Source organism: Macaca nemestrina, chromosome 7, assembly GCF_043159975.1.
Source record: "Macaca nemestrina isolate mMacNem1 chromosome 7, mMacNem.hap1, whole genome shotgun sequence".
Classification (NCBI taxonomy): domain Eukaryota; kingdom Metazoa; phylum Chordata; class Mammalia; order Primates; family Cercopithecidae; genus Macaca; species Macaca nemestrina.
This window is the reverse complement of record NC_092131.1, coordinates 108,722,424-108,736,486: the sequence shown is the minus strand read 5'-3', so window position 1 is coordinate 108,736,486 and position 14,063 is coordinate 108,722,424. Positions and strand designations below refer to the sequence as shown.

At 44.2% G+C, this 14,063-nt stretch overlaps 1 protein-coding gene across 5 annotated transcripts in view; it reads right to left on the bottom strand.

The window, feature by feature from the left end:
- Positions 1–14,063, bottom strand: part of LOC105497462 (ADAMTS like 3) — a 434,450-nt gene that overhangs the window by 406,512 nt on the left and 13,875 nt on the right. The window lies entirely within an intron of this gene.

Sequence of the window (14,063 nt, the reverse complement as noted above, 5' to 3'; positions counted from 1 at the left end):
CCGTCCGCCTGCGCGCCGGCACCGCGCCCTCGGCCTGAGCCGGAGGCGCCGGGGGCGCAAAGAGACCCAATGTGGGGCCGGGCCCGGGCCGCTCGGAGCGCGCGGGGCCGCGGCGACGGCGAGACTCGGCTGGAACGCTCCTCCGCCCGCTTCCTGGAAGCCACTCCTCGCCCTGGGCCGGCCGCCAGGCGTTGTGCCAAGAGCCGGGATTGCCGAGGCCGCCACCGCCGCCGCCGGCAGGCGCGCAGGGGAAAGGCGGCCGCTGCGCCGCGAGCCAGCCTGGCCGCCCCGCCTCAGCCGGAGCCGGAGTAGGGATGCAGTCGCTCCCCTCAAAGCCCACCCCCGGCCCCACCTCCCATAGCCTCCACCCACCCCGCCCAGACCCGGGCGCCAGCTCTGCAAAGTCAGGCCCAGCAGCCACACGGAGGTTTGCCCGGAACCGCTGGCTCGTGCCTAAGAGCCTTAGGCACTCCTGGCCAGGCAGGACCAAAGTCGGAGATCAGTGGCCCTCTCCTGGCCTGCGCCTCCTCCGCACAGCACAGACCCCACACAAGGGACCATGGACTGTGGAGCGCTTACCGCCCAGGGGCCTGGGACCTTTGGCAGTCAGGGACCACGAGGATCTTCAGGAGCAGCTCTTAACTGAGTACCTGGCGCCCCCTTGTCTGAGCCAGGCTTGGGGAACTGAGAGCTCCGCAGGTGCCAGGATCATGCAGTGTCCAGGCCTGGGATTTGGGGTTGGGAGGAGAGTGTCTCGGACCAGAGACTGAGGTGAGTTGCCTGTGTACTTCTGGAGGTGAAGAGAAGTAAGAGGAAATAGTTGCCCCTGTCCTTGTCCTAGTCTCAGCAGGATAAGCCAAGGGCCAGGAGATTCATCTTAAAGCCTGCATTATGCCCGCACCTAAGTCCTACCACAGTCATCATTTCCTTGGGTGTCTGTCGAGTACCAAGCTCTTTGTGTCTATCTGATCTTCACAGCGGCAGTAGTTCGAGTATTGTCGCATTTCACCTAGGATAAATCTGAGGCTGGGAGGATAACTTGCCCACCATGAGTGGAGAAGCCAGGACTGGAACCCCTATCCGCCTCTCTCTAGAGCCTGGACTATTCACCCCTAAAGTTGCTCTCCTGCCTTCTCAGTGGTTGCTGCCTTCCAGTTACCGTTAGAGCTTTGCCAGGAGCAGTTGGTCTTGCCTGCTTTCTTCACCCATTCTTACCTTACTCACTCTGGTGACTTCCTCTGACCAAGAAGAGGATCTTGAAGGCTGTCTCTCCACTCTATGTAAAATGACTGAACTTGTGGCAAGTGAGCAGAGGACAGGTCAGTGTGGAGACAGGGGAGGAAAGAGTAGCCAGTGAAGGGTAGGGAGGGCTAGGCTAAACTAGAACTAACTCATCTATGGACAATCGATCCTCTTTATTCACTGTAGTTGTGGTCTATAAAGTCACAGAACAATGAATTTGTGAATATGGAGCCATTGTTCCTAGGGGAAATACAGAGTTGGGTTCCTGCAAGCTCACAACATTTTTGTCAATCAATCAACACATTACCTTATTTTATGCATGTTTCTGTTTAAAGACGCCTTACTTAACATCTATTGTTGATTCCTGAACACTGAGCTCACAGCCTAGAGTGCTGTAACTCATGCCTGAATGAAGCTTATCTAACTTACATATTTTCTCTGCAACGCACATCCCAGCCTTCTTCCACTTAGGAACGCTAGACTTCACCTCAGCACCGTGCCTGGGGGGTGCTTTAAGCAGCAAAATCCTCAACAAAAAAGACAAAAAATGTGAAAACATGGCAATGAAGAGAACTTCTGGCCACCCATTCACAGTATGAAAGCTGAAACAAGAAGACAGAGGGTTGATTAGTTGGACCTTAGCTTCCAGCAGGTGCCTCAAGAGATTCAAAATGTTCAGCACTGGTTCAATGACTTTGAAAGTGCTTCAGCTATTGATTATGAGGTGTTAAAATAAAAACTTTAGACAAATTTAACAGAGGTTAATTGAGCAAAGAACAGTTTGAAAATTGGGCAGCCCCCTCACATAGCCCCAAAAAAATAGGTTCAGAGCAACTCTGGGGCTTCCACATGATCAGATAATATTTATGGACAGAAAACAGAAGTGAGGTACAGAAACAGAATATGATGGACAGAAAACAGAAGTGAGGTACAGAAACAGCTGGATTGATTATAGCTCGGCATTTGCCTTATTTAAACATGGTTTGAACAGTTGACCTCCTGTGATTGGCCAAAACTCTGTGACTGCTTCAAGAGTAGGTTACAGTCTGTTTACACATCATTAGGTTACAGTTCACTATGTATAGAGAGACCTTTAGGCCGAACTTAAAATATGTAAGAAGGCAGCTTTAGGCTAAACTTAATATAACGGAGATGACAAATTTTAGCAAGTAACTGAATTCACAATAGGGAATCTGCAAATAATAAGAACTGATTTTTCGTGCTTCTCATATCAGAGTATCAGTAAAGGAATAGCCACATTAACATTTCAAAACACTTAGGATGCAGCAGGCACTGTTCCAGATACTTTGCTTGTACCGAGTCATCCCGTCATCACAACAGCCTATGGGGTAGATATTATTTTTATTCCCATTTTGCAAATGAGGAAACTGAAGTGGAAAGGTTTAAACACCACATGTTCTTAGCAACTAGACGATACCACTCTTTACATCCTTCATATTCTAAAACCAACCCTGCCATATGGAGTCAAATGCAAAAAAGTCACATGAATATGCAAGATGAAATGGAGAATTCAAAGAAATATTATGCTTGTGCAGTGGCGGCTGCATTAAGCAGAGCTCCCGGTGTCTGCAACTCAAGAAGGCACCGAGAATGCCTCTGGAGTTGGGGGACTTTGTTGGGAATATTTGAGATGCACTGCTCTGCTTTGAGGTATGAATGGCTCAGCAGGACTTCCTGTCTCATTTCCCTTGGGCAATCTGATTCCTGAGCCAGCCTCCAAGGAGTGCCCCACACCAAGTACTCAGACCAGGACTGAGCTTTTCTCTCCCACAGGTTCCATCTAGCAGGAGGCCAGCCCCCTCAAAGAGCAGGTGTTCCAGGAGTGAAAAGCAGTAGAGAAAACATCACCAATACCTTTATAGAACTTTTGCCTTCCAGGTAACCCTAGCAGGTCAAGCAATCCTATGTGAGTGGCCAAGGCACTGTAAGTTGGGACAACAAAGAGCTGCAGAGGAGAGCCTCCACTGGGGGTGCTGGCTGAACCTGACAGATGTTGTGCACAGAATCATGGCCTCACCACCCCTCAGTCACTCACCCACACTTCCCTTCCATCCTTACCCCCTCAGCTGAGGCTTGGCCCAAATGTTTAAATAAGACATTGCCAAAGGCATGGTGTGTTGAGAGATTGGGAAGTGGGAAAAACAGAAATGAATAAACCCCAAAGGAGCCAATCTGGCTGATTTGGCTGTTGATTGTGGCCACCTACCCAATCACTATCTGGGGAGGTTCAGGCCCCTCCCTGACTACCTCCTGGGCTCCCTTCCTGTGAGAATACCCTCCACTTGGGGACAATGGCAATGCATTTAGACTCTGAAGGGTCAAGGAAACTGAGTTCCATTTCCTCCCTAAGATCCATCTTCTTGGCTTCCTGGTTTTCACTACCTGTCTCAGGACCTGCTTCTTCCTAGATGAATTTCAGAGATTCCTACCCGCACTCCCAGCTTTGCCTGTTGGCCCCAACCCAACAAGCACACAGTACAACATTCACATGAGAGATACACATTGAAGACTAAGAAAGGAACTATTGATGATGGTGGCGTTGGGGTGTGTGTAAGTTTTATCCTTAGAGACAAGGAATATCAATTTGGGCATCAGCCTTAATTTGTTATTGATACAGAAATGCTCTTTCTGGTTAGAGTTGTGAAGTGGGCTTGGGAAGCACACTCAAGAAGGCTATGTTGGAGGCTTAGAGAAAAAGACTACTTGGAGGCAAGTACTCCAGTAGAAGGTACCATTGACTGCAGCAGGCAACAAAGATACACTCTCAGCTAAGGCCACCAAGAGATAAAACATCTGGGGCCAAGTGCAGTGGCTCATGCCTGTAATCCCGACACTTTGGGAGGCCAAGGTGGGCGGATCACTTGAGGTCAGGAGTTTGAACCCAGCCCGGCCAACATGATGAAACCCCATCTCTACTAAGAAATACAAAAATTAGCCAGACATGGTGGCATGCACATGTAGTCCCAGCTACTTGGGAGGCTGAAGCAGGAGAATCACTTGAACTGGGAGGCGGAGGTTGCAGTGAGCTGAGATCACACCACTGCACTCCAGCCTGGGCAACAGAACGAGACTCTATCTAAAAAAAAAAAAAACACATCTGGATATTAGGTGAACATGGTGCCTTAGGGGCACAAAATTAGCTAGCGAGTGTTCTTCAGGAAAAACCTATAAAGGAGTGAGGGAAGCAGGATAGGTAAGGGGCAAGACTAGAGCAAGCTGTGACTGAGGTCAAGTCTAACCTTCATGTGATCCTCGGGGATCCTGGAACAGAAACCACACCATAGATTTGCCCTGACTTGAAGCACCAGGACCAACTGCTGACCCAGGTGCCAGTAAGTCACTGCCTCCCCTGGAGCTGGGTGGTGGTATACGGTGGTATAACCTCCAAGGTGGCTCCCAGTGGCCAAGGACAATGCTCCAGGAAGGTATCAGCCTTTAGCTGCTGCACCAAATATGTGCTGGGGAGAGGCGTGCCTGCTGGTAGAGAAATCGGACAGGGCATCCTCCCCAATTGCATCTACCATGCCTGGTTTTCAGGATGTATCCCTAGTCCCACACAGGAAATATGCTCAGCTAGCACTGATGGTTTTCTGACTAGAGTGGGTCCTTCTTTTGAATAGAAATTTGCTGTATAAAATTTGTTCAAGTCTTCATACTGTTGCTCATAAGCAAGAACAGCCATTGGGAGGGAAGTGTAGTGACAGGAAGTGTTTCTGCTGAGTGAGGGGCTCTGTGTGCTTTGGCAGAGCCTCACTTTTGGTCTTTCCCCTCAGACTTCATTTAGATCCCAGGTCTTCAGGAGCCTTAGAGGTGCCAGGTCTGTGATTTCAAGTCAGGAGCTTAGGAATTAGTACTGCTGCAGCACTGGAGGTCTGAGCCTATCAAAATCTCTGTCAGGAGGGTGAAGGTGGTGGTGGACAGTCTCTTTCTAGAAAGTCCCCAGTCTTTAGGGTGGGGCAGGGAGAGCTAGAGTGCCCTAAGGTTGTGTGAAGGATAGCTTTGGGGTTTGGTGAGCCTTCCCAGGACCAGCAAACTCTCCAGACCCCAAATCCGAGGCCAATTCCCCTCTGGCCTTCAGGGCTAGGAAGGTGCTGATCAGCATGCACGTGTACACATGCCCATCTCTAGGCAGATTCCACTGTGGAACACGAGCAGAACACAAATACTCTGAGGATAATAGGTTGGCTAGTGCCTTGGGACTCATCTCACTCTGCCCTTCACAAGACCCTTGTCTTCCCCTTAGAGGTGCAAGGCAAGTGTAGAGAGTACTAGAACTATAGTCGGAAACTCCAGTTCCAGTGCGGGCGTGGCCACAGATTGAGGGCTTCTAGGCAGGCCATTTTGCCTCTCTGAGCATCGGCTTTCCCCTTTATATTGTGAAAGTATAAAAGTTAGAAACCTTTGGCCAGGTGTGATGGCTCACACCTGTAATTCCAGCACTTTGGGAGGCTGAGGCAGGCAGATCACGAGGTCAGGAGTTCGAGACCAGCCCAACCAACATGGTGAAACCCCATCTCTACTAAAAATACAAAAATTAGCCTGGTGTGGTGGCATGTGCCTGTAAACCCAGCTACTCAGGAGGCTGAGGCAGGAGAATCACTTGAACCCAGGAGGTGGAGGTTGCAGTGAGCCAAGATCATGCCACTGCACTCCAGCCTGGGCAGGAGAGAGAGACTCCATCTCAAAAAAACATAAAAAATAAAATAAAAAATAAAAAGTTCCTTCTGGTGTAATTTGTGAGGTTGTTTTATACTTTGCTTGTGTATTACAGCAATACCTTGCAAATCTAGAACTCAGCCCTGGAGGTCTCTCCTAGTTTCACTACAACCAGATTGGTAATAGAAAACACCTCTCAGCATCCAACTAACATCACAGATTTGAGCATATTGCATATTAGCAAACATTTAGGTCTCAGTCAAGACTACTGATTCTTACTTTGCATACAATTTTAACAATTTTACTCTGAGTTTCAAGAGTAAATCAGAAGCTATAAATTAGAAAGGGACAAAATGGCGGCTAAAAGGCATATTGACAGGATAAAGGTGCTACAGAAAAACATAAAAGCACCCAAAAAGTCAAAAATCACCATTGTTTGGTGAAGCTTAGTTCACCTCAGTGGAGCCTGAAAAGAAGGCACAGTACTGTGTTCATGCTCACGAAACCAGGTTACGAACCCATTTGTCCATGAGATTCTGTTTATGAATGTGTGAAAGTACGTGTTACATTTTAGAAAAATATTCACATGCAAAAGAGTTAAATTTAAGAAAAGGAAAACAAAAACCAAGTAACACATATTCCTGTAAAAATTCACCTTGGTTTACCCAAAAACTCACATCTAAAACATCATCTCTGACAACTCTAGATCACCAAGATTTTATTCCAGAATTAATTTGAGCAAAAGAGCAGAGTGTAAAGTAAGAAATCTTATTCCTCTAAAGACAGGACACTTTATTGTTTAAAAACGTGACATCGGTTTTCTGACAAATCATCAAGAAGAGTCGCGCACGAAAGCATTTTCTCTGGTGCCGCCTTGCATGTCATTCCCTATGCACCACAAAATGAGACTCGCCTGTTTAGTCTGTTTTCCTGTGTTCCTTACACTCTCCGCTTGGCAATATTTGGGTTGGAAGCACCAGAAAGGAATACTTGAAAAGTATTTTTTCAAATATAAGTTCAATAATAACATTTCTATGTATTAAGTTTTGCAAAACACATTAACTTTGGGAGGATTTTGATAGCCAATTAAGCATTTCTATCCCTTCCTTTCCCAGACTCAGGCAAAAATGTTCTATGGATGAGTGAAGAACCAATTTTCTTCAGACCCCACCATTTGCATCTGGTCAGCTTTAGACCTAAAGAACAATTCAATTCAACACAATATGATGCAGTACATATTTATTGACAATCTACCTTGTGTCAGACATGTGCAAAGTCTTGGGAATACAATGACACAACAAGAGATAGCACCTGCCCTGCAGAAGCTAATGAGATACAGTGTGATATATGTTCTCAGAGGTTTAAGGGCAGGAAGCTATAAATGCACTGGGTAAAACAGCAACTAATTCAGTTGTGAGGATATTAGACGTTTCTTAGGAAAATATTTCAATTCAGAACTAAAATTTTAGTATAAGCACAGGATTTTGTCATTAAAAATTGTATTCTCCTTCTGTGATTTTTCTCCAGTCAAAACAATCTACAATCCCAAATACATGTTTTAAAATAATATAAATGGGCCAGGCTTGGTGGCTCATGCCTGTAATTCCAAAACTTGGGAGGTCAAAAGCTGGAGGATCACTTGAGCTCAGGAGTTCAAGACCAGCCTGGGGAACATGGCAAAACCCTGTCTCTACAAAAAAAGAAAAAAAATTAGCCAGGTGTGGTGGTGCACACCTGCAGTCCCAACTACTTGGGAGGCAGAGGCAGGAGAATTGCTTGAGCCTGGGAGATGGAGGTTACAGTGAGCCAAGATTGCACCATGCACTCCAGCCTGCGTGGTGGGAGTAAAATCCTGTCTCAAAAAATAAATAAAACAAAATAAATGGCTGGGAGGTGGGGTATGTCTAGGAAAGAATGAATACATTTATCACATGTTCTAGAACAAATCCTATCTGCCCACTTTCATATTGTTCCCATATATGGGTTTGTGTGCACACACCTTCAGCCTAATAAGGAACTGAGGGAATATTATAGGGTATCTGTGGTAAACAGATTCTAGTGGGGCCCCAATGACTATCATCTCCTGGTATTCATACCGTTGTGTTTAGTGTGGCAGAGGCAAAGCAAAGTATTCACCAAATCTCTTTGGTATGACTGCTTCCCAGATGCTTTAGGAAGGTTACAATTCCCAGTCTTCTTGCAGTTAGACAGAGCCATTGAGTCCTTCTAGCCAATAAAATAAAAATGGAAGTGATCTATATCACTTTCTGGTTGAGGCAATGAAAAGCTCACTGTGGATTCTCCAGGCTATCTCTTCCCCTTGGGCAGTTAACACAGAGGCTGTGGGTTGGCATGCAGAGCCACAAGATCAAAGGATCCTGGCTCCCTGAACCACCCCATGAAGGACAGTTACTATGGGCAGTCAGCCAACCTATGCCAGATTTCACACGCATGAGAAATTAACTTTATCTGTTAAGTATCTGAAATTTTTATTTGTTACTGCAGCATAAACCTAGTCTGTGCTAATGCATTTGAATCACAAAGTGAAAATGGAATTGGCAAAAGGTAAGTAGACAGGCCAGACACAGTGGCTCATGCCTGTAATCCCAGCGCTTTGGGAGGCCAAGGCAGGCAGATCACTTGAGTCCAAGAGTTCGAGACCAGCCTGGGCAACATGGTGAAACTCCATCTCTACAAAAATACAAAAATTAGCCAGGCATGGTGGTGGGCACCTGTAATCCCAGCTACTCGGGAGGCTGAGACATGAGGATCACTTGAGCTGGGGAGGCAGAGCCAAGATCACACCACTACAACCCAGCCTGGGCAAAAAAAAAAAAAAGTTAAGTAGACAGAGGTAGGCAGTAGGCAGGGACCAAGTTTTAAAGGTCATGTATACCATGCTATCAGGTTTCAAACTTTACCCTAAGAGCAAAGGGTTGCTTAGGATAATATTTGGCAGAGCAATGACATAATAAGACTGGCCCTTCAGAATGATTACTCTGGCTGTTTTTCTAGTAATATAAGCAAGAGCTCATGATAGCCTAACCTGGCATGAGTGACAGTGGGAATACAAGAAAATAAATGGATTTGAGAGTTACTAGAAAGGTAGAATTGATAAGATGTGGTGATTGATTTAAAGAGTAGGGCAGTAGGAGAAGTTCAGGCTGACTTCTCGATTTCTGGCATGTGAAATGGACAGCTTGGTGTCATTCACTGATATAGGGTACGTAAGAGGAGGCTTGTGTTAGGTAGGAGGGGGCACACAGAGATCATGGCTTCACTTGGGGCATTTTGAGTTGGAAATGCCTTTAGATCTAGAACCGGGAAGATGCCTGGTCTGGATATGTATATTGATGACTCATCAACACATATGGTTGATGCATGAAACCATGGAACTTCATGGTGTGGGTAAAAATAGCTAGCTACCTTCACCGGCCATCTATTCATATGTCTATCAGGAAAGGAATTTCTATGTTATATAATGTGCAAGTAATACATGTATAATTCCCCCCAAACAGTGAAAATATCAACGTTTATTTCTGTTTCTCAAAAAACCAAAATCAAGGTTTTGCAATCCATTCATTGTGAGCCACTTTTGATTTCAGCCTGGGTCTTCACCATTTGCTCATATAGCTCAGTGACTCTGGCTTGAAGGAAGTTTTCCTGGCTCTGTTTTTTTGCTCTTCCATTGTGAACTTCAATTTGAAAGATACATCCAGAAGCCCCTGATTCCTCCAAGGCAAATTTGATATTTAATCTGAGCCTGGGTCTCTGGTTAACCATCAAAGCAAGAGTAGGACTTACTCAGCATTTCCCATGAAATTGGTAAATGCTATTTCATCAAATGTGTTCCAGAGCCATGTATTTTTATTGTTGTTTTTAAAGACTAAGAAAGAAATCAAAAGACTTTATGAAAAAAGTATCCCCAAATTCATATATGGGGCCAGGAAAATTGAGAACAAACTATCCAGTGTTCTGCAAAGCCTAAATAAGGAAAATGGAAAAGAAATTTTAAAAAACTGATACTGACATGAAATTTCAGGTCACGTGGAGACTTCTGATCCCAGAGGATGATTTGAGCATTAACATTTTACTCAAACCAGCCATTCCTCACTGAAATTATCAAATAGATAAGATAAAAAATTCCATATGAATGCTGGAAACTGGGGAAGATGATCATCCCTAGAACTGCAACTCAGGGAGGGTTGATGAGATACAGCCCTGGTATTGCTCTGGCAGCAGTGGCTCTCATGATGACAGAAGAGAGCTGTGCACTGTGAGTGTCCTTCTTTGACTCTACCAGGAAGGTAGGGAGAGCACTCTGAAAATAAATAGTGTAACAAGTATTGAAATAGAGAGAGTAACTAATACAGGTTTACAATATTGCTTTTTCCTTCTGCCTTTAAAGATAGAATGATTCTTTACTTGTTCAATCAGTCATGATACTTCTCTGATTAGAGTGAATCAGATTAATTTCTTACTTAAAAAATGTATGAAATCACCTAAAGAAAAAAGGATCTAGGAGACCAGAAAAAAAGAGAAACAGCCAGGCAGCTGAAAGCAGTCTGTAGAGTTTGAGAGATCAGAAGATCAGAGGAACAGTTGCTATGATAGCTGGGATTTTGCAAGGAAGAATGTGAAAAGACAGCTTTAAGAAGACTTGAGAGAGTGATGTTAGCAATGTGGCAGAATGGGAGGTTCCAGCTCTGTTTCCCTAACAGAATACAGGGTTAGGCAACCACGCACAGATGAGAATAACTTTGTGGGAGCCCCAGAGCATAGCCGAGGTCCCAGCACCCTAGTGGAGCAAAGAATCTGTGCATAAACACATTTAAAAGGATAAGAACAGTTTCACTTTGTCTGCATCACCACTCCCCCAAAGTGGCACAGCTTGATGCCAAGAGAGGCTTCCTTGACCCATGACTTCTTCCATAGGGGAAAGGGAGAATGAAGTCAGTGCTCAGCTTCCCCATCCTTGCAAAATGCTGCCTAGGAGGCCCACTTCTATCTGCCCCATCTAGAACACTGAGGGGATCTGCAAGACTAAATTGTCTGTGGACAGCTAGAAGCCAGGAGAAGGGGAGAAAGTGCAGAACAACTGGCACACAGTCTTAACAGCCGGTCATGGATCTTGTGAACCAACACATAAACTCTACCAAGCAGCCCTCCCAAGACCCCTCCAGGACGACTCACTCGAGGACTCCCCTGAACCAGCCAACACACTTCCTGAGCACCTCATGCACCTCCCCATGGATGGCACCCTATGCATCCCTATGTACAGCCTGCATGAGTTCTCACAAGCAGCACAAGGATCTCAACAGCAGGTGTGGATTTTAGCAATCATCTCAACTTCACTGGCTCGGTTGAACCACCATAATCTTGATATTTCAGGACACTGCCCTAGAGAAAATAAACAGGAGAATTTCAATACAAAATGTAGCGCTGCAGGATCAAGAGAAGATACACAATCCTAAGGCTTGTCATCTAAGAGGGAACAAGAGGAGCAGTGTGGGTATATCCATAACAAAGAGATCTAAGATACCCCCAATATCTTTAGCCAGGCTCACTGGTGAAGTAAAGACTGGAAGACATGACTGCTTCTTCAAATGCAAAGATAGCAATGCAAAGCTTCAATGAATATGAAGACTCACGGAAATATACTACCAAAGGAACAAAATAAAGCTTCAGTGGCTGACCCCAGTGAAATGTAGATCTATGAATTGCTGACAAAAATTGAAAATAATCATCTTAAGCCCAGTGATCTACAAAAGTACACAGAGAAACAACTAAATGAAATCAGGAAAACAGTACATGAACAAAATGAGAAGTTCAGCAATAAGATAGGAATCATTAAAAAAAGAACCAAACATAAATTCTCAAGCTGAGGAATAAAATGTGTGAAAATTTCAATAGAAAGCTTCAATAGTAGACTCAGTCAAGCAGAAGAAAGAATCAGCAAACTCTAGAACAGATCATTTAAAATTATCCAGTTCAAGGAACAAAAAAAAGAAATAAACTTAAGAAAACTGACAGAATTTATGGGACATTATCAAGTGAATCAATATAGGCATTACAGGAATTCTAGAAGGATCAGGGCAGAAGAAAGGAGTGGAAAGCTTATTTTTAAAAAATGGGCTGGGCGTAGTGGCTCGAGCCTGTAATCCTAGCACTTTGGGAGGCCGAGGCAGGCGGATTGCCTGAGCTCAGGAGTTCGAGACCAGCCTGGGCAACACAGTGAAACCCTGTCTCTACTAAAATACAAAAAATTAGCTGGGCATGGTGGTGTACACCTGTTGTCCCAGATACTTGGGAGGCTGAGGCAGGAGAATTGCTTGAACCCAGGAGGCAGAGGTTCCAGTAAGTCAAGATTGCGCCACTGCACTCCCAGCCTGGACGACAGAGTGAGACTCCATCTTCTCCCACCAAAGAAAAAAAAAAAAAAAGATGACAGAATATCCCCCAAATCTGGAGAGGAAAATGAATATTCATCTCTATGAGGTCCAAAGAACTCCAAATAGTTGAGCATCAAGAAGTTTTCATTGAGACACATTATGATCAGGTTTTCAAAAACCAAAGACAAACTGAGAATTTTGAAAGCAGCAAGAGAAAAGTGACATCACATAGAAGAGAACTGCCACCCACCCCATTAAGACGATAAGCAGATTCTCAGCAGGTTGGGACAGTGGGATGATATTTTCAAAGTGCTGAAAGAAAAAAACTGCAAACCAAGAATACTATACCTGGCAAAATTGTCCTTCAAAAATGAAGAAGAGATAGACTTTCTTAGACAAGCAAAGGCTGAGAGCATTTATCACAAATAGATCTGCTTTATAAGAAATATTAAAAAGAGCTCTTCAAGTTGAGACAAAAGGACACGAATCAGCACCATGAAAACATATAAAGGTATAAAATTCACAGGTAAGTTAAGTATAGAGCCAAATTCAGAATATTCTAATATTGTAATGGTGGTGCATAAATCACTTTTAACTCTAATGTAAGGTTAAAAGACAAAAATATTAAAATATGCAGTGATTTGTTAATGGTTACACAATGTAAAAAGCTGTAAATTGTGACCCTAATAACATAAAATTTGGGGGAATAAAAGTGTAGGGATTTTGTATGCAATCAAAATTAAGTTTTCAGCTGAAATAGATCATTATAACTATAATATGTTTTATGTAAACCTTATGGTAATCACAAAGAAAAAAACTAAAAGCTGGTTTTTTGAAAAGATAAACAAAATTGACAAACTTTAACCAAGTTAAGAAAGAGATGACCCAAACAAAATTATACATGAAGGAAGAGACATTACTATTGAAATTACAGAAATACAAAGGATCATAAGAGACTATGATGAACAATTATATGACAGCAAATTGGATAACCTAAAAGAAATAGATAAATTCCTAGAAATATACACCTACCAAGAATGAACCATGAAGAAAGAGAAAATATAAACAGACCAGTAATGAGAAAATAAGTTTAATCAGTAATCAAAAATTTCGAAAAAAACAAAAGTGCAAGACCAGATTGTTTCAATGTTACCAATCATTTGTAAAGAATGAATTCCCATTCTTCTCAAACTCTTCTAAAATATTAAAAATGAAGGAACACATCCAAACTCATTCAATGAGGCCAGCATTACCTTGCTATCAAAGTCAGCCAAGGACACTACAAGAAAAGGAGAGCATGGACCAATATTCCTAATTAATATAGATGCAAAAATCCTCAACAAAATCCCAGCACACTGAATTCAACTGCCCATTAAAAGAATCATACACCATGATCAAGTGGAATGGTTCAACATATGCAAATCAATCAATGTGATATATCGTATACTGCTGCAACTGCCCTGGCCAAGGGACCAAGTCCAGCAGTCTAGGCAGTTTGCGGATGGCTGACCCACCACCCCCTCCCTTCCCACCTCCCTGAAGCCACCTGAGCTGCCACCTAGAGCCACAAGACTGCTGCTGCTGCAGTGGCTCCGTCTGGATATCCAGCCCAACAGCCTTGGCAGTCTCTGGGTGCTTGACCCACCACCCCGCTCCATCACCCCTCCCTGAAACCACCTGAGCTGCTCCTGCCATGATCCCCCTAGCCCAGGGTCTCACCCTAGTGGCCTTTGCATTCTCTAGGTGCCCAGA